Genomic DNA, 19,790 nt, shown 5'->3' with positions numbered 1-19,790 from the left:
TAAAAATTGGGAGCCTGGATGATTTCAAATGAGTTTCCTGCAGAAACAAGATGTCAGGATTAAACTTACACACCTGGTTTTGGATTCGCCTGCGTTTGACCACATTGTTCAAACCTCTGATGTTATATGAAATTATTTTTATATCAGGATATATGTTGATAGTTGTGTAGAGATTGTGCACTAGATACATCTAAAATGTATTAGTTAAAGAGAATAGTCTGGTTTGGAATTGTATAGATACTATGAGGTAGAGTGTGAGTTTTGACAGCTGATTAAAATTAGAGATAGACAGTCAAAGGAGTTTTAGAATTTAGAAGGCTTTGAATAAGAGTAGATTAATGAATAAATGCAATTAAAATTAATTAATTAAATATTTGCACAATTACAATCAATATCAGTTAAATAGTAATTAATTGTAAAAGGATAAGTAAGTCTCTCTATATTGAGTAAAATTGAGTTAATACTTTGCACACTGCACTTTACTATTTAATGTTATGAACTCTAATCAATTTTCAGTGTTATCTAGTTAATGCAATTAAATTTATTTAATAGTGAATTTCTGTCTTAAATGATAAACAATCAACCTTACAATAGAACTGTAAACACTAGTTATACTATATAAACAGTAGGCTTTTATGAATTATTAATAGAACACCAAAGGAATGCACCCAATGCTCAGTTTGCTAATATGGAAGGTTCAGTACAACAAATTAAGAATGTAGAAAGGAAACTTCATCACACTGTACCCCTGAAACTCAACCTCTCCCAACCCCAATAAAATTTCAGATTAAATGTTTTATCATTCACTGTTTTGTTAATCTTTAAGAACTAGTCCTATTAGTTTATGATCTGTATCTTATTGATTAATATATGAATAGTAATATTAATAATAAAGAAACCCTAGTAAACAGAGCACTAGACCCAGTGGCTCTTGTTCTAAACAATAAGGGAACAAGAGAGCAGGGAAGTCAGAGTGTTAAAAAGCCCACGCTACCATAAATCAGGGTCTGTGACTGGAGGAAGCCAAACATGAAGCAGCAACTCCCCCCCCTCTAAAATCTAGTAAATATGAGGAAGTACTCTGTTAACTGATTAAGCATATATATGGTTTGATTCAGTATAAGACAGCATCATGTGTGTTTGTGCATGGTCATCTTTGGGGGCTGGAACTGGGATGTGCTATTCTGTGGTGGTTTCAATCTTTCCTCAAAGATAGGATTCAGAGGGTATTCCTGAGGTCTGCTGTTCTGCCCCTTGCCTTCTGGCCTATCAGGTCTTGAAAGGCTCCATCTTGTCCCTCATGGATTTCAGCATCTTCATAAGGCTGCTATGAGAGGTTGCCTAGAGATTTAGGCTGAGCTGTCACCAATAACAGGATGACACTAAGTTCTATCTTACATTTCCAGCAGATCCTAAGGAGTCTTTGGAAACCATGAAGAGGTTCCTGGTTGCAGTTTCTAAACGGATAAAGCCTAAGACACGGAAAACATAATTCTGACAAAATGGAGGTAAAACAGCAAAAGCATGAAATTGTGACAGGGATGAGAGAGCGGCAGCCCAATTAAGCGGCCAGGAGCCACCAGGTTAGGGGAAACAGCTGGGTGAGAGACTAGGTGCGGGGAAGAAGGGGATAAAGGGAAACAGATGGGGGAGCACGGGAGCTCGATGGGCGGTGAACGGGAAAGAGAAGAGAAATAAACTGATTTAGCAGCAGGAGGTCTCGGTCTCCTCCTTTTACACGACAAGTGGTGGCCTGTACAGGGAAGACAGAGGCAGACGAGCCTCTCAGAGCGGAAAAAAAAAGAAAAGAAAGGATGACAGACACAGCTGCCAGGGCACAAATGTTCTCTGGCAGAGAGTTCTGTTTGGGGGGGGGGGAGGCTGAAAAAGCCCTGGTCCTAGTTGAGGACAGCTGGATCTCTCTTGGGCCAGGAACTACCAGTAAGTTCTTATTCCCTGAGCACAGTGCTCTTCTGGGGACATACTAAGATAGGCAGTCCCGGAAGTATGTGGGTCCCTGACTGCTAAGGGACTTAAAGGATAAAACCAAAACCTTGAACCTGATCTGGTGCTCCACTGGAAGCCAGTGCAGTTGGAGTCTGTCAGAAGTATAGGTAACACTACTCTGGTCAGTAGCTGCAGCACTAGAACTCCTTGCCCCAGCCTGTTTGGTCTGGTGGGTTCCTCAGGCTTCCAGATCACTAGGCCAACTCTCTGGAATCAGTGGTCCCACGATGGGAGCTAAAAAGGCTGTTCCAAAGCTGGAAAATACCATGGCTGAGGTGGAGAATGCTGTGGCTAAGCTGCAGCATGCTGCAACCTGTGATCCCACAACAAAGGCAAGGGTGTCATGGCCAAGATGAGAAGTGCCGTGGTGGAGATTGAGAGCACCGCAGCAGAACTGAGAAACGTTGTGACAGCAAGGCCAGTATTTTGCAGAGTTTGTGGGGCAATTTCCCCCACACTTTCGCTTTCTATTTGCTTTTGCATTTGGTCTCCTGCTACTCACCAATTCCCCAGTATTTCTCCCAAGCTTCATCAAAGTCTCAAATGGTAAACTTGCTCATTTCATTGCTCACTGGAACAGTGAGTGTTTTTATTCACAGCAGAGAGCTCAGTCTTAGAGCTCCATGCTGGTTGCCATCTTGGACCAGTTGGCTAAAGCCCTGAACCAACTGTAGTCCCGTAGTTCACACATGCACATGTAGAATCAACCTAACTTATTAAGTGCTCTTGAGCTACAGACCAAAGCCATTGTAAATCTTTCCCTGCCTGTAGTAGAAGGCTTTTCCTCCTTTGATTAGACGTTTTTCATCTGATAAGAAAATAACTAGAAGTGCCTCTAAGAATTTGAGAAGCGCAGTAGAATAGTTAGCTGACTTTGTGTAGGCCAACAGCATCTAACATCTTCAACACTTCTTACACACATCAAAAGACACAGAAGAAATCAATGTGTAATTAGTGATGTGCACCAAATACTGAAACTGCAGGCTGCTATTTAAATGAACCAAACTCAAACTGAGCATTCACATACAAGAAAGGGCTGATTTGTGCAAGGATGATATTTTCTCTAATTAGCATCAAGACTTGCATAGTGCTTTTTCTCTTCATTTTTTTTTCAGCGAGAAAAAATATAACTCCCCCCTTTTATCCTTACACATTACAGACCTCTAATCCCAACATAATCAATAACATGCTGTGCTTAACATCAAATTGCAAACAGTTTATCTATTAATTCAAAAGGTGGGTCAGTAAAATGAAGACACGGATTCCTAGTGAAAGCAAGAGGGATTGATGTAAATTCTTCAACTTCAACTCCGTACGGTCCCTTGCCTTCAACCAACTCTAACGAAACCAACTCTTTATGCTGCCCCATATATATATTTCACAGACATGAGGACCATAACTAGATATGTTTTAGTTTAAATTTGGCCTTCATATTATTAAACAATGGGATTATTAAACAATTCCTAAGTGAGGGAGAGTGTCTGTGTCAGGCTTCTTTAGAAGGGGCAGCTGCATGCTAAAATGCACCCCGTGCTTCTAGCTTCAGTTATTACTGAAGCTGCACTATAAACTGAAACCACAGCATGCAGTTTGTAAAACCTGAGCAAAACTGTTAACTATAGGATGTCATGAAGGATGTTAATTCCTTTAGGCTGTTAATTCATAGGGTCACAAGAAGTTGTAAGTGATTTAGCAGCACAGGACACAGACATATGTGAGTCATATGACTTCATCAAAGTGAGAGGTAACACTTCAACCTTAATGCACTTGTTTAATTTTCAATTCCTTTCTTAACAAGTCCTAACATGCAATTTGCTTTTCTAAGCTGCTCTCATAATGTATTCTTTTTTCTAATGGCAAACTAGAATGATGTTTATAATGTATAGAATGATGTTTATAATATATGTTACATGTTAAGAAGTAAGTTAGGTGGACAAGAACATCACTAGGAAATACATGTCCTTTTGTTTTACCTAGACTTGTAGCAAGAGAAATTAACAGGCAACTTTTATTACCTCTTATTAGTTTCTCACTCAAATGCTATTCAGACCAAATAGTCTTCCAATTCATTACAGTATTTTGCCACTTGATCCTAACTTTGTATCAGTTTACACTCTTAGCCCACCAGCAATATGTACCTCATCCCCTTGTCTGACGGGGATGCATGCATACAAAAGCTTACATTCTGAATAACACTTTGTTGGTCTTAAACGTGTTGCTTGACTCCTACTTTGTTCTACTGCTTTAGACCAACATGGCTGCCCACCTGGACCTGCTCTCATCCCAATACTTTCTTTGAGGGTAACTGGAGTCAGGACTAAAAACAGTTTGTCATGTAGCTCACTTTCTGCTAACCCAGAATCTCGCCTATTCATATTCAAAAGGAGTGTTATTTTTGTAGTGATCAGCAGGGCTCTTTTTTGTAGGAAAAACCCAGGAGGAGCTCATTTCCATATTAGGCCACACACCAAGCCAGTCGGAACTGTGTTTCTGTGTATTCCTGCTCAAAAAAAGCCCTGGTAGTTGATATTGAAGGTCACAATGATGCTGGGTTTTGTAAATAGTTTGGAGAACACTTTTTAGAATCGATTTATCATATTGTAGTTGCTGCTGCTGCTATTATGATTGACATATTTAGTAAAATTTACACTTCTCCTCAGTGAAAGTGGATATAATCTCCATCAAGTTTTACCATAAAGGCAAATAATTAGAGCAAAAAAAAATAAAAATAAATCTCACCACCCATCTCAAGAATGCCAACTGTGAAATACAAAGTAAGTAATAAACTTGCCTCCTGAATGTTAAAACAAAATTAAAGGAAGCTGTTCTCAGACAGACAATTTGCACTTCCATACGGATTCAGTGATCCAGAAGCAGAATAGTGTCACTATGGCTCCTCTCTAAAACAACAGGGAAAGCATTCATTAGCTGGACTTGCTATTAGAATGATGCACTTCATTAAGTACATGGCTGTCTTAGTTTACACAGGAAACTGTTGTTAATTCTGCTGGCCATGCTCAAGCTTTCCTTTCATTGAATATGGGAATGAAAGAGACTTACAAATAATAGAAATCATACATCTCAACAGCAAGGAATAGACCATTTGTATTCTAGTGAAAATGAGAAGTCATCTCTAATTGACAATCCAGTTCCAAGTGAGCTTCTTCTATTTTTACAAGAAGAAAAAACAAACCAATTCTACTATTGCTCCTTACCCTGTTAGATTATCTTAACCTGGAGATACGCCAAACTTCAATTGACAGGACTAGCCTCCAACACAATTTAATCAGAGACAAAGGGTAACTTTCACAGAGAATTTAACAAGAGTGGTAAGGGATGTAGTCAGTCACTAGGAAATATATAGAAGCAATCATGTTCAAATGAAGTATAATCACTCTCCAAATACCACTGCAGATGTCATTTAATCTTCCTTCAATGCCAGTAGCAAAATTTTCTATGCAAACAGTCTTTTAGTTATTTCTTGATCATACAATCATTATGAAGAGACATCTAATAAGCCCTTACTTGGGTAATGACAATAAGGCATCATATAGATGTGTATAAGCTTAATTTTTAAGGAATTCAAATCCATGAAGAAGGCTAAATATCCATACCACAAGCAGCTGGCTGCAGAATTGTTTTAAAATTTGATTAGGCACCGTGAGCAGGTGTATGGCAGCTGGAATATAATACTGTGAATAAATAGACATGTGTGTTACACTGTGCACTGGAAACTTGACATTAGTGGGGTATTATACATTCAAATATTAAATGATTTTGTGATCAAAGCAGCCTTTCCTTGTAGCATTGTGTACACACTGAAGTCTTATAGCACACTGGACTGTGGCCAACAGAGCATATGCCCACCAGGGTACAGATAATATAAAGCGCCATCAGCATATACATTTGGTAACCAAGATTAACTATGTACAAGTTATGCACAACTATGTACAAAACCTGGGCAAAATTTCACATACAGAACAATTTATCTTTAATGGTACTTAACACCACCACAATGTAAATGGAAAACAAAACAATTTGGTACAATCAAACTAGTAAAGTTGTTACAGTGCTGGCTAATGTATTTATATTAACTTCTGCAGTAATAATCACAAACTTCAACAACTATTAATAGATGTAAATCAATAAATTATACTAGCCTTTGACATGAATGTGTTAAATGTAGAGAGGAAGAACAAAGAGATGAATACCAACATAGGTCTATAATGCTCAAAATAATAACTCAGTATAATAACACTGCAATATAATTATCCAAAAGACTTCAGACAATATCTTAGGTATGATTGGTACCTCATAGCATGCACCATAGAAGCATCCACAGTAGCACAATCAATGCAGTACAATAATATGTATACAATACTGAGCATTAATTTTTATATAAACGTACTACAGCAAATGTTTTATATAGCTCTGCCTTAGGTTGGTATATTTATTTTTTTTATCAGAATAAGCAATAAAAGGCATCCACACTTCCAGAAAAGTTATTTCTTGTTTTCATACCCCAGGCCACCATTACTTGGCCCATGAGTTTGTACAAAATGCCATATCCTAGCATTTAGTTAGCCAGTTGCTGAGTAAAGGGGAAGGACAGGGCTTCTACTGCTTGGCTACACAAAGTTTGGCTGCAGCCAGCAGAAATCTGCCCTGACCTGGATAGCCTAGTCTAGCCTAGTTTCAGATCTCAGAAGTTAATCAAGGTCAGTCTTCATGGGAAACCATCAAGGGAAGTTCAGGGTTGCTATGCAGAGGCAGGCAATAGCAAACCACCTCTGAATGTCTGTTGCCTTGAAAACACGAACATGACATACAAACATCTATCGTGACTGAAAAAAAAGGGCATCTTTATTCATTTATTTTTGTTTCTGTCAAGACGATCCAGGAAACTAGTATGAACAACTAGGAAGCATGTCCCTTGGTGTTGAGCTATATTTGATGAATTCTAATCAATTTCCTCTGTAGAAGAGGCAAATCAATTGCCAAGAGGAGTTGTCTAAAACAGAGATGTAAAATGCCTAGAAGTTTTGAAACCATGGGAAAACACAGACATTTTGGAGGGAAAGACAAAGAATGTGTTATAAACTGCTTCAAGTTATGCTACCTTTAGCATGTTTCAATTTTAGAGGTAGGGAAGAATAAGAAGCTGGAAACAGAACAATGTCTTTGTAGTAAACAAAACAGTACGTTACTTGGACATAAACAGTCTCGAACAATAAGGCTAGGAGCATATTTGGGAACTGAGTCAAGCTTAACAGTGAAAACATCAATTCTTCAATAGTATATTCTTTCCCAAAGGTTTCTATTTTTCTTTTCGATTCCCCATATCTAGGCTGCAACACTGTTGGTTGTAGCATACTTGCCAGACAACTGTCTTTCCTAACAACAAGAACTTTTAAACTTATCTTTTCATCTCAGCCAAGATGGCCTTCCCAAGCTCTTTCCTGTTTTCTCCTAACTGACAGCATTCTTCTATGCCCAGTCCACACTAATCCTTCTGCCAAAGTTGTGAAAGAAGAGAAAACAATCCAAATCAACAGCCAAATCCAATCAATTGTCAGTACACGTAAAACCCCACCTGGAGAACAAGAAAGGCAAAGAGGCATCTGTGTAGTTCTACAAAACAACGACTCCACCCAAAATGGACTAATCACAGCCCAGAACTTGACCCCAGGCCAAACTGTAAGTTTTACAACACTTCAGGCAATGAAGATGCAAGTTCTCATTTTCTAAGCAGTATTGGCTTCTTTTTCTCCACTGAGACCCCTATTCCATCTCTGCAGCTTTAGCCAAATGGATAACTAGGAGGAGGTCCCCTAGATAATAATATTCAATAGTGTGAACCTATTTTGGGGTTTTGCTTTTTCTAACCTTTCATTGCCACTGATATTTACACGCTTAGTTATTTTAGGCAACAAATGTCCACGTTATGATATACACAATGGGTAATAATAAAATTTTTGTAACTATTGAAGACAATGCATATGCTACTTTCATCATTCCCACGGTACAATTATCAGGCTGACTCAGCTAAGTAGTGTACTATCAGAGAGTGGTTTCCAACCTTTTTGGTATGGTAACTCACAAGTCCAAATTTAATTAGTGACTATAGGGAGGGGGAAGAGGATATACAAATCAAGAGAACTATAACATTCAAGAACCCACTTTCACTCGCTTCCCAACCACTTTGGAGGTGGGATCCACAGACTCGTAAATGCTGAACTAAGCAATCTTAGAAGCCAAGCGCTAAGAGTTTATGCAGCAAGATACAGATATTTTAAAATAAATACTATTGTGGAAGATTGGAAGTCAAATTATCTGAACATTTATTTCTCTTTTTTCTAAGTATCCTGTGCATATAAAAGCTGGTTTGCTATCTTCTCTTCTTCCTTCTCTCAATGTTCCATCTTCCAATGTTAGACTGCTCAAGTGAGCAAAGCAACCAGATGAGAAGCTAAATACGCAAAAGACATGGCAAAAGTTAACATATAAACCAATTCTTGAGACAGGGATGACCCAAACTTTTTTCAAGTTTTCCCTTACTAGGAAAGTTTTATTATCTTGCACAGTCCAGTTAAAGTTGCCTACTTGCAGGTGGGAACTGGAGTTCTTCTGGAACTGATATCCAGATTACAGAAATTAGTTCTCCTGGAGGAAACAGCAACTTTAGAGGGAGGACTCTATAGCATTATATCCTGCTGAAGTCCCTTCCCTCCCCATCTCCACCCTCCAAACGACCTGCCCCCAAATTTCCAGGAATTTCTCAGTCCAGAGTTGGTAACTCAAGGTCTTCCCATAATATGTTCAAACTTATTTCAACTAATCTTGTTCCAGAACACTCTACACCATCTGAAGTTACTCATTTTCATGTTTTGAAAGAGAAATTTCTAATGATTTCAATGAAGTTCATGCAAGCATCAGTCACTTGGCTTCTCCTCACTGGAGGAAAACAAGAGTTGTGAAAGTTCCTGGCAGCTGACTGGATGGGGGGACAAGGGTCAATGACAATATGTATTCTTCTGCTGACATGCAATGAATTTTCTATGGAAAACATTAATCTTCATATTTGGGTAGTTTTGTTGATGATGGCAAAGAGAAACTGTTTGGAGCCATTGTCCACAACATTATCAAATATTTTCAGGACAGAAATAGTTTAATAAATTATTTTTAACAAGATAGGCTTAGAGGTATGCAATATAAACATACACACAAACTCAATTTCCAGTTTTGCTATTTGTTCCTGAATGAATTTATCACGTGTTAACAAGCAGTTAATAAACACAGACATTTTTGTAGAATTTAGTAACAAAAGCATAGAAAAATAAACTTTCAAAGAGAATTTAGAAAGCTGAGGATGACTGAAACAGAGATTGTGATGACATGTATGGTACATTTTCATTTCAAAGTTGTAGTGATTTTTTTTAATACTATGGTGCAGTTTTATTTTTATTGCTATTAGCTTTTTAAAGTGCCTTAAGAGTTAACTAAGATTTTGTGAGCTGATTTTAAGGATGTATAAAAGGATAAAGGATATTCTACTCAGTAGTTGTGATAATGGAACCAAGAGGTGGTATTTACCAAGACTAATTAATTGGAAATAAACAGAGGCTAATACTGCAATTGCAAATGCCTCTTTAGGCACAGCAGGACAAATTAAGCCTAGGCTGGCTTGAAGCTGCATTTTAATACTGTGCAATACTTACAAGCATAAAAGTACTGAAATACTAGGAAGGTAGTAAACTATGAACAAGTAATCCATATGCACAAATTAATAAACTGCCGGTTACCTAAACTCTCTCATAAGATGTTCCAATTGGGCACTCATGTGCGTTGCGGGGTGGGGTATGTTCCACTGCTTCTAATTACCATGTGAAATTAATTCCACAGGACAAAGAATACTTAATTGTCCAGATCTCAAACATACTGTGCTTCTTTGACTACCAATTCAGCATGAAGGGATTCCCGATGTGCTCAACAAACATACCAGCTGCATCCATGAGCAGATCAATAATCCAATATAAAAAAAAAAACCCAAAGCTTTCGAAAGAATGTTAAGAACTTCAAAACCCCATTGTTTTTACAGGTGACTGCTCTTTGGGCAAAGCTATTACACCTGTGCAGAGATGACATGAGATGACAATGCAATTATTCCAACCAGTGATTTAAGACAAGCAGGTAACTATAAAGCAGGCAAGAATTTCCAAAGTTTGCTATTTGCCTGTGCATTTTGCCATTCAAGGGGAACCTGCAAGAGAAAGAGACTGAGGCTAGCATTCATCCCTAAATACATCATTACATCTACTGTGAGAGCAGGGGCTTCTTTGCTAAATGGAACAGTACTCTCACTAATCAGCACTCTTATTTCACAGGGCTCCGGCTCCCAAGCCAGGTGTATTATGTTGCTGAAACTGAAGTAAGAGCCCAGCTCAGCAGAAGCATCAAATAACACAATGTCAACCACAAGATACACTTTCCAGAATAAGGGGAGGGGGTGGAATGTAATTAGATAGTAGTACTGGGGTATAGTTATATAAGTTTATCTTTCTTCCCCTTTCACAATAATCAGAATTGCAGGATAGTCCTAGTGTAGTGAGCACTTCAAGCACATCTTGCTGTGTAGATTAATTGGCCCTCTGTTAAGAAAAGGCATCAGCTTCACCTCCTACCATATTAAATTACCAGCCCTAACAATTAGCAGCCATTGTGATAATCAACAGAACGTGGGCTTAAAGTTAAACATGCAAAGCATGTTATTATCTTCAAAGAGTGGCACATCCTTTATAATTTTATCTCTACACAAGAAACAGCAGCAATCACTATGAAGCACGTGCGGACCAACGCCAGAGCTAAACACATTTTGTGGATTTTTTTGCTTTAAAACAAAACTTTCAGCACATGTTTAGGAGATGGCATGCTGACGCTTCGGAAGCAACAGACACTACCCACCCCCAGCCCAAGTTATTGCTTCAGCTACTTTGTATTCACATAAAGTGCTTATTGCCGTAACAGATAAACTACCCTTATATATATTTTCCTTGAACAGCTTTCCAATTAACTTAATTTATGGATCAAATGGCGCCTCATTAGACAACAAGTAAAATACATCCCCTCATTTCTGGGTAACAGCCCTATCAACTATTTTCTTCTAACAAAACAACACAGTAGTCACATCCATAATTAAGGTATCTTTTTCAACAACATAATGGCAGCTAACAAACATCCTTGTTTTCCAGAATTCTAAAAACTAAGATACAAGCAAAAGCAGGCAGAGGACAGGAGTTCATAGGCAGAAGGCTGAGTTTCAGGGGTGAGAGAGACTCTCCAGCATCTTCTAAAATAAACAGTATAACTCCATTACTGTCAGCTTCCAGCTATAAATCTCAAAACAGATTGTTCTTATTCTAGATGTGTACTTCACTCTTGGAACGAATTTACCACTTTTCAGGTGTTTACTATCTGCTTCCATTAAAAGGGGAGGGGGGAGACACACCACAACTTACTGCATAGTTGAAAGTTTCATGCTTAGCCGGCGTAGGGTTACACATCAAGTTTTCTCTGGTAAGCCTGTTTACTGTGTGCATCTCACACATCAAGAAGATCCAGGTTTCATATTCAAGGTAAACAAGGCGAAGAGCAGTTGCACAGAAATCTCCTTGCACAAGAAACATTCAGCACCATCAGAGCCCAAATAAGAAGAAGCATGAAAAACAAACAAACAAACAAACCCTTCTCATATTAGATCAAAAAACCAAAAAGGAAAAAAAAAATTCCCACATTCTTCACGTTCTGCTATGCACACCAGCAGCTCACAACTAGCCATATCCAAGCAGGAATGTGTGTGCCCTCTATCTGCAGCTATTAGCTCAACACATTGATTCACTGGTATTAAAGCAATAGCAATTAGCTGTCCTGCTCCTAGCAGCTACTAGAGAAAAAAGAGAGAGACCGCTGAGTGAGCTAAACTTCATAGTGACCACTGAGCTCTAGTCAGCAATTAGTCGCAGGTGCTCCAGCCCCCAAGACAAATTGATATCCCACTGATAATCAGGGCTAGCTCCAGGTACATACTGTGCGTCCAATCAGCCTTTGCCGGGGTGGGGGGGGGGGCACTTGGTCTGTGCTGCTGCGAGCTCATCAGTTGCAAAGGACTTACGTTCCTTTACAATATATCATCTGACAAGAAAGGAATAATCTCTTTAAAGCCTCTCAGCACAAGCAATGCAGCTAGTAAAGTCTGCCTTGTGCTAAACCTCTTAGGTAAACAAAGAAAAAGGAACAAGAGATGTAGAGATTTGGGGGTTTTTAAGCATTCCCAAACCAAAAGTAGACTAATTTTTCAAATAATGTGTCTTCAAAATTTAGGCTAGATTTTACTTAAGTCTTTTCGTCTTGTCCATCACCCATCTATCTATAAATCCATCCATCCCTATGAGATGTGCTTGGACTTAAGGTGGGTAACAAAACAGCAAAAAGTTGCCAGGACACAAAAACGTAATTGCCTGTTGTTAAAACAGAAATAACACAGAGGTTAAAGATACAGGAAGATCTGCCCTAACAGTTTAAAAAAGTAAAAGGTAAAGGTACTTCCCTGTGCAAGCACTGAGTCATTACCTAACAGTTTACCCTTCACCAAATGTCCTCTCTAATAAAACCTACTATAACACACCTTCCTGATTGTCGTAAATGAAGATGCATTTTGCACCTACTCTGGTAAGCCATTCCAGAGTAACAATTTTATAGAACAATGAACATTTAGGGACTAAGGCCACCTTCCAATCTGAATATGAACAGCATTTTATTGAAATAGTTTGTTCATGACAAAAAGAATTAGGCTGGAGGCAGAAAGCAGGTTTTAACAGAGCAAGAAATGGCACAACAGGGACAACACTAGAATGGAGGCATACATGCCTTTCTTTTGTCCCAGTGCCTAACTATGATACATTGTCCTCACATCACCCACAAATCCTGTCAATCAGAGTTCTGTGCTCAGCAGAGCCGGCGCGTGGGAGTTGGCGAACTAGGCAAGGGCCTAGGGTGCCAGCTCCCACAGGGGTGCCTCCCTCCCTCCTGGCATGATCGGCTGCCCCTCCAATCCCACCTCCCCCCCACCGAGCGCAATCAGCTGCACCTCAGCCCTTCCACTCCCACCTCCCTCCATCCCAATGTGATTAGCTGCGCCTGGCCCTTTTGCTCCCACCTCCCCTGGTGATGTCACCAGGCATGTGTGCACTATGCACATGTGAAAAATTAAAAACAAAGGGGGCAGGGCGCCGAGTTTGGCCTGGGGTGCTGGAAAGGCCAGTGCTGGGCCTGGTGCTCAGAATTTTACTGTGCTCTTGCAATGATTCTGGTGTGGGGGCACTTCCGACTTTTCCCTTTCCCCTACCCCGTGGAGCAACTATTTGCCCCACAAGTATACTGATTAGCTACAAGTATTATAAGTGTGCCTCTGGTGGGGAAAACAGAGACTCCTTAGGTTGAAAATAAAGTTGAAAATAATGGTGCAGGAGAGAGAGCCCCTATCTCTTTGTGTGGTGCTCCTAAACCAACTTAGGCTCCCATTCACCTGGGAATTCATTTCAGAGCACAGAACTCCCCGCATAGCTCACCAGGCCAAGGCAGACATGGGGTAGTGTGGGGCATGAAGACAATGTATCATGAAATGAGGCCCTCTGGTTGAGACAAATTTTGCAAACCCACATACCACAGGCATCTCTCTCTCTCAGAATCATAGAATTGGTAGGGACCTCCAAGTTCCTGCACAGTGCAAGAACTTCACAAATATCTCCCTCACATACATGCATCCCCTGACCCATGCCCAGAAGATAGCAAAAACCTCCAGGATCCCTAGAGAAAAAATGGCCCCAAAATGGTGATTAGCATTTTCCTGCGCTTGTAAGAAATATATATATATTTACACACACTACTTAATGAATATATATACTTATATGCTACTTGTAAGAAATATATATATATTTACACACACTACTTAATGAATATATATACTTATATGCTACTTGTAAGAAATATATATATATTTACACACACTACTTAATGAATATATATACTTATATGCTACTTAATGAATATATATATGCAACTGATAAAATAGAAGTTGCATTTGTGTCTCATATAATTAAATATTCCACTTTTGAGCACACAAGTCAGCCAGTTCCGGTAACTGGAATTGAAATAAAAGTAAACCTAAAGAGGAATATTACCTTTCCCAGGTACTAGAAAAGAAGATGGGTCACCTTTAGGTTATTCCTATGAATCCTGGTAAATCATCCAGTGACACAGTTGTTCACTGGATGCTTCCTAGGGCTTTTTTTGAGGCGGAACTCACAGGAACAGAGTTCCTACTGGAGTGAAGAGCATTCCGGCTGGCTCAGAGTGCGTTCTGGCAGGCTTGGACAGAAGGCAGGTGCTTAGGGGACTATCTCTTGCTGTGCCTGCCCTCTCCAGTTTGCTTTCTCCAGTCATGTCCCAAGCGCTGGACCTGGGCTTGCCACAAACTAACACAACCTGCTGTTAGTTTGTAGCAAGTCCAGAGCTGGGCTCACTCTTCTCCTCTGAGCTTGGCTACACTTGCAAGGGAAGCCGAGCTTGGAGAAGAAGAACACACCCTGCTCGTCAAGGTGAGAGTAGCCAGGCAGGGCTCACTGTCCTCCGAGCCTGGCTTCCCTTGCAAGGGCAGCCAGGCTCGGAGAAGAGCTTCACCAACATGCCATCCAGCCACTCTCAGCTTCCTGGGTCTGTGACCCGGAAAGCCGAGAGCTGCAGGATGGGGGGTGAGGTGAGTGAGGTGGCACCCCAGGCCACCTCATACCTCTCTTACTCCCATGTGTCAGCCTTTTGGCAAGCCAGGTCCCTCTGCAGTCCATCAAATATACAAATCTTAGCAAAAATATTATTTAGTTATAGTTGATAAAATGACAACACAAATTGTTGCATGTGAATATGACATATTTTGATCCTGAAATAACAACATAAAATATAGGTAATGCCTGTTCATTCTCATAAATGGAGGTGCATGGTTATCCACAATTATCAATATCTATGGTACTTTACATGGTATTTTCCCATGTGGGCTTTTTTTCCGTGTGGGAATTTTCTACATGGGCATTTATGTCTGTGGGGTTTTTTTCCATGAGTTTTTTTTTTTATAACTATTAGCAACATGGCAGCCTCTGGTAACTGTTGGAAAATGCTTTAAAGCTAAGGTATGTGTGGTGTTTTTCTGCTCAAGTGACTATAGTGCCTTAATGCTTTCTAGGACTTCCAGCATCAATCACCAGAAACTCTATGAGGTGGGTGTGGCTGGATTACACCGTTCTGGTGATGCTAGAGGGCGTGGCCTAATATGCTAATGAGTCCTGCTGGGCTTTTTCTACAAAAAGCGCCCTTATGCTGCCCCTGTTACAAGTGAACAGTCCATTTTCCTAAGCCCTACTGTTTATTATGAAGCCATTATCTGATCCTAGTCAATGTTCCAAAATTCCCTAAATTATTGCAGGACATCAAATAAAAGCTCTCAAGGATGTGGTTTGTAGTGATGTTATCAATGTTCATAATTCTGCAGTTTATAATACAAACCTGTTACTTTTATTATTTGTCTTAAATACTAAGTGAGCATTGTGTGACCCAATACTCTAAACAAAACTCTAAACAAAACTGTAACTATCTATAAACAGTGATGCATCTCCCGAATTGTAACATTATTAATATGAGTCAAGACATATGTGACCTAGGGTTGCCAGTTCTAGGTTGGGAAATACTGGAGATTTTGGGGTGAAGCCTTGGAAGGACAGACTTTGGGGAGTGGAAGGACTTCAATGCCATAGAGTCCACCTTCCAAAGAGGAAATTTTCTCCAGGTGATCTCTGCCACTTGGAGATCAGTTGTAATCCCAGGCGATCTCCAGCCATCATCTGGAGTTTGGCAATCCTACTATGACCCCTCCTCCCAAGACTGAGGAATTATGGTGGGACCTATGTTTCAGTTTCCTCCAGTCTTTGGATACAAGTATATGCATGCATGATAAATATACGCATGACAACATATGCACATTGAGGGATATGTGCCACACAGCAGTGGCGTAGGGAGGGGGGGCGGGGGGGGGGGGCGGGTCGCCCCAGGTCTGGGGGGTCTGGGGGGCCCCTTGGCAATGCCAAGGGGCCCCTCAGAAGCCGGCTGCACTCGCCGCCTTCCCCGCCCGCGCGCAGGGCCCGGCGGCGGTGGCGGAGGCCGGGGAAGCGGCGGAGACACTTCTCCGGCCTCCGCGACCGCCGCAGGGCCCCGCGCGCGGGCCTCCAGTGCAGGCGGAGGCCGGGAGGGCGTCGGAGAGGCCGGCGCTGGTCGCTGGAGGCCCTCCAGCGACCAGCGCCGGCTCGCCGCCGCCGGACTCGCCGCCGCCCTGGAAGCAGGTAAGGAGGGCTGGCAGGGAGGGAGGGGGCCGAAAGCGGGGGGGGCAGCTGGCGGGAGGGGGCGGCCTTCCTTCCTTCCTTCCTTCCCTCCTTCCTTTCTTCCTTCCCTCCTCCCTCCTTCCTCCCTCTCTCCTTCCTTCCCTCCTTCCCTCCCTCCCTCCTCCCTTCCCTCCCTCTGTCCTTCCTTCCTTTCTTCCTTCCTTCCCTCCTCCCTTCCTTCCCTCCCTCCTTCCTTTCTTCCTTCCTCCCTCCTTCCTTCCCTCCTCCCTTCCTTCCCTCCCTCCTTCCTTTCTTCCTTCCCTCCCTCCCTCCTCCCTTCCTTCCCTCCCTCCTTCCTTTCTTCCTTCCTCCCTCCTTCCTTCCCTCCCTCCTTCCTTCCTTCCTTCCCTCCCTCCTCCCTTCCTTCCCTCCCTCCTTCTTTCCTTCCCTCCCTCCCTCCTCCCTTCCTTCCCTCCCTCCTTCCTTCCTTCCTTCCCTCCTTCCCTCCCTCCCTCCTCCCTTCCCTCCCTCCTTCCTTCCCTCCTTCCTTCCTTCCTTCCGTGGCTCTCAAATATCCGATGTTCATGTCTTGCGGCTCTCAAACATCTGACCTTTATTCTGTGTTGCTCTTTTGTTAAGCAACTCTGGGCACCCCTGGAGTAGACAATACTGACTTTGGTGGACCCAAGCACTGATTCAGTGTAAGGGAGCTTTGTGTTTGTGTCTTCTGGTGCAATTTTGTTCTCAGATCCTGTATTTACTTCATCAGTATATGGGATAAGGCACTTTCTCAACTGTGCTGCATAATGCAGCCTATTTATTTTGTCCTGTTGGCTCTATCTGTGCCACCTTCATCACTTTCGGGGTGTGGATCCCCCAGTGGGGTGGGCTCCCGACTCCCTCCGCCGGCTGCTTCTGATAGCCCTGCGCCCCCTCTTTCATTTGATATGTGTCCCGTGCGGGTGCCACCCTCCCGCCGGGAGATGCCGCAAAATGAGCCCCCTTGAGGCTTATGGCGGCAGGGCTCGGGGGAAGCGAGCTAGACTGCTGTTCTTTTGAGGGGTTATAGAGTGTTTCGAGCCCATCCCTGTGGCATCGGTCCCATCGTTGTGGGGCCCAGGGGGCTGGCGCAGCGGCACGCTGAAGCAGCCTGTCGGTCACTTCCGGGTTCCTGTCCTGCATCTCGACTTGTGTTATTAGTGACAGGCTGCTTCGGTGGCCATATGAAGTGCCATATGAAGTGAGTCTGCCATATGAAGTGAGTCTGCATGCCACAGAAATTAGGCTTGTTCTACTGTAAGATTTACTTCTGAGTAATACTTGAATCAGCTGTTTATTGATTTATTTCTAACTGGAGTTCTAAATACTTTTGCCAACACAAGTGGATTTAGTAGTGAGTGATTATACAAAACATGTACAAACAGTGTTTTCAAATGTCGGGCCACCTCTGATGTTAGAGCTTTAGATCACAAGAGTATTCCTGCTTGTCACTCAAAAGATCTAAAATCAGTGTGTGGAAAGATTGTATAAAAGCACTGTTTGCCTATAAGATATTGAACAGTACTATAGGTGTAACTCTCATTTCCTTTCTAGTCCTGAAAAAAGTACTTGCTCCTAAAGTTACAAGGGAGACTGGGGAGAAGACTGTCACTGAAAACACCATATCTACATCATATTCTCTCCCACTATAATTTAAATAATCTCACAACACTAAGTGTTCCAGCTGCCATTGGCAGCAATGAATATGGAGCAGGTATGGTGCCACAGGAAGGAAGGACAACTTGACAAGCAATATACATTAAAAAAAAAAATAGTAGCCACAAGCTTTGACTTTGTTCTGCCTGGAGATCACCTTCAGATATGACATAAGTCAAAAACTTTGTGTAACTTTAGTTCAGTGGGAGATAACAAGCTGACTCCCAGTTGATCCCTCATCATCTGGGATTTAGCTTCCGATGACAACATGTAGCTTGTTCTTGCAAATACAAACCAATAAGTTGTAAACAGCTGAGCAACAAATTGATTCACTGTTTACCTGATCAACATTGTCAAACAGGAAGTGAGTCAAACTGGCAGGTGTTTGAGCATTCCTACAAAAGAATACATATTCTAAGTGACCACCTCCTATTGGGACTCTTGCTCCCCCAACTTGAATCAACTTAACTTCTGAAACTTCTTCAAAAGCAGCTACTTGTGCACTGTGTTATTGTAGTCCAATTTTGAAGTAACAGCAGCCTGTCAGAGTAGCTAGGTTGGCATTATACAAACAAGAGAGTAAGTTACAAAGAGTAAATTTATAAAGAGAGTGGGGGGGGGGCAGATATAACTGAAAGAAGGCACTCTCAGGGTGTGATCATATGGTAGATTTAATCCACCATAGCCGCCCTGATCTATGTGCGCATTCACAGGCTCATATCTGCCCCCCCCCCACTTCTCCCCAACCTTATGTTATCATAGGGTGGGCTGGGACCAGAGTGACTTCCTAGTAGCAAACCACTGAAATGCATGCATGGCACATTTCCTAGCTGTGGGGATGGCTGGGGCATGCCATGCATGCACCAGAGCAGTGTTGGTGCTCCTCTAAGTGGGTGTGCAGCCTGCACCTATCATAGGCACATTATGATTAAATGCTACCAGAGGTTTCTTCTCACACCTTGATATTCACTAAGTAGATGTCAATGCTTCCACAGAACATTCCTAATCTTTTTTGACTAGAGTGAATATGTTAAACTACAGACCAGTTGGGTGTTTCCCCTAGTGTTATTTTTTGCTCCTAAAGGTTGACTCCTTTCCATTGTACCTGACTGTCTCCTGCAATCCCTCACAACATCCATATACTCATGCAGCATTGTCACAGCTCTTTTGGAACCATTGTTTGTAACCATTGTTAAGTGATTGTTACGCTGGTGATATCAAAAAGTTGTTGTATAAAAATACTGAGGTGTTTAAAGAATTGTAAATTATTTAATAGACATAATATTTTGTTAGCATGGTGAGTTTATTTGATATTCTGCATCTCTTCCTGAAGCAGGTTTTTTTCATCAAAGCTGAGAGACCATCGGGGCAAATTCTGAGTGTGATTGTAGCCTTAGCAACAGCAAAAGCTTATTTTTGCACCAACAAAGGGCTGGGTAACTAAGGGCCACTTTTATTTGTTAACACAAGAACGGTAAGGATACTAACACAAGTAGCAGCATGGGCAGGGTCAAAGGTCAAATGACCTTTCCCCTGCCACATAATAGGCGAGCCACCTTTGTCCCTGGGCAGAGCCATCCGGAAATGGCTTGTACCCAGCCGGCACAGCAAAAGAGGTAAACCCTGGAGTTCCAACCCCCAGCCGCAAGGCTGCTGGGGTGGATAGAT

Source organism: Heteronotia binoei, chromosome 6 (genome assembly GCF_032191835.1).
Source record: "Heteronotia binoei isolate CCM8104 ecotype False Entrance Well chromosome 6, APGP_CSIRO_Hbin_v1, whole genome shotgun sequence".
NCBI lineage: Eukaryota > Metazoa > Chordata > Lepidosauria > Squamata > Gekkonidae > Heteronotia > Heteronotia binoei.
This window is presented reverse-complemented; position numbering follows the sequence as displayed.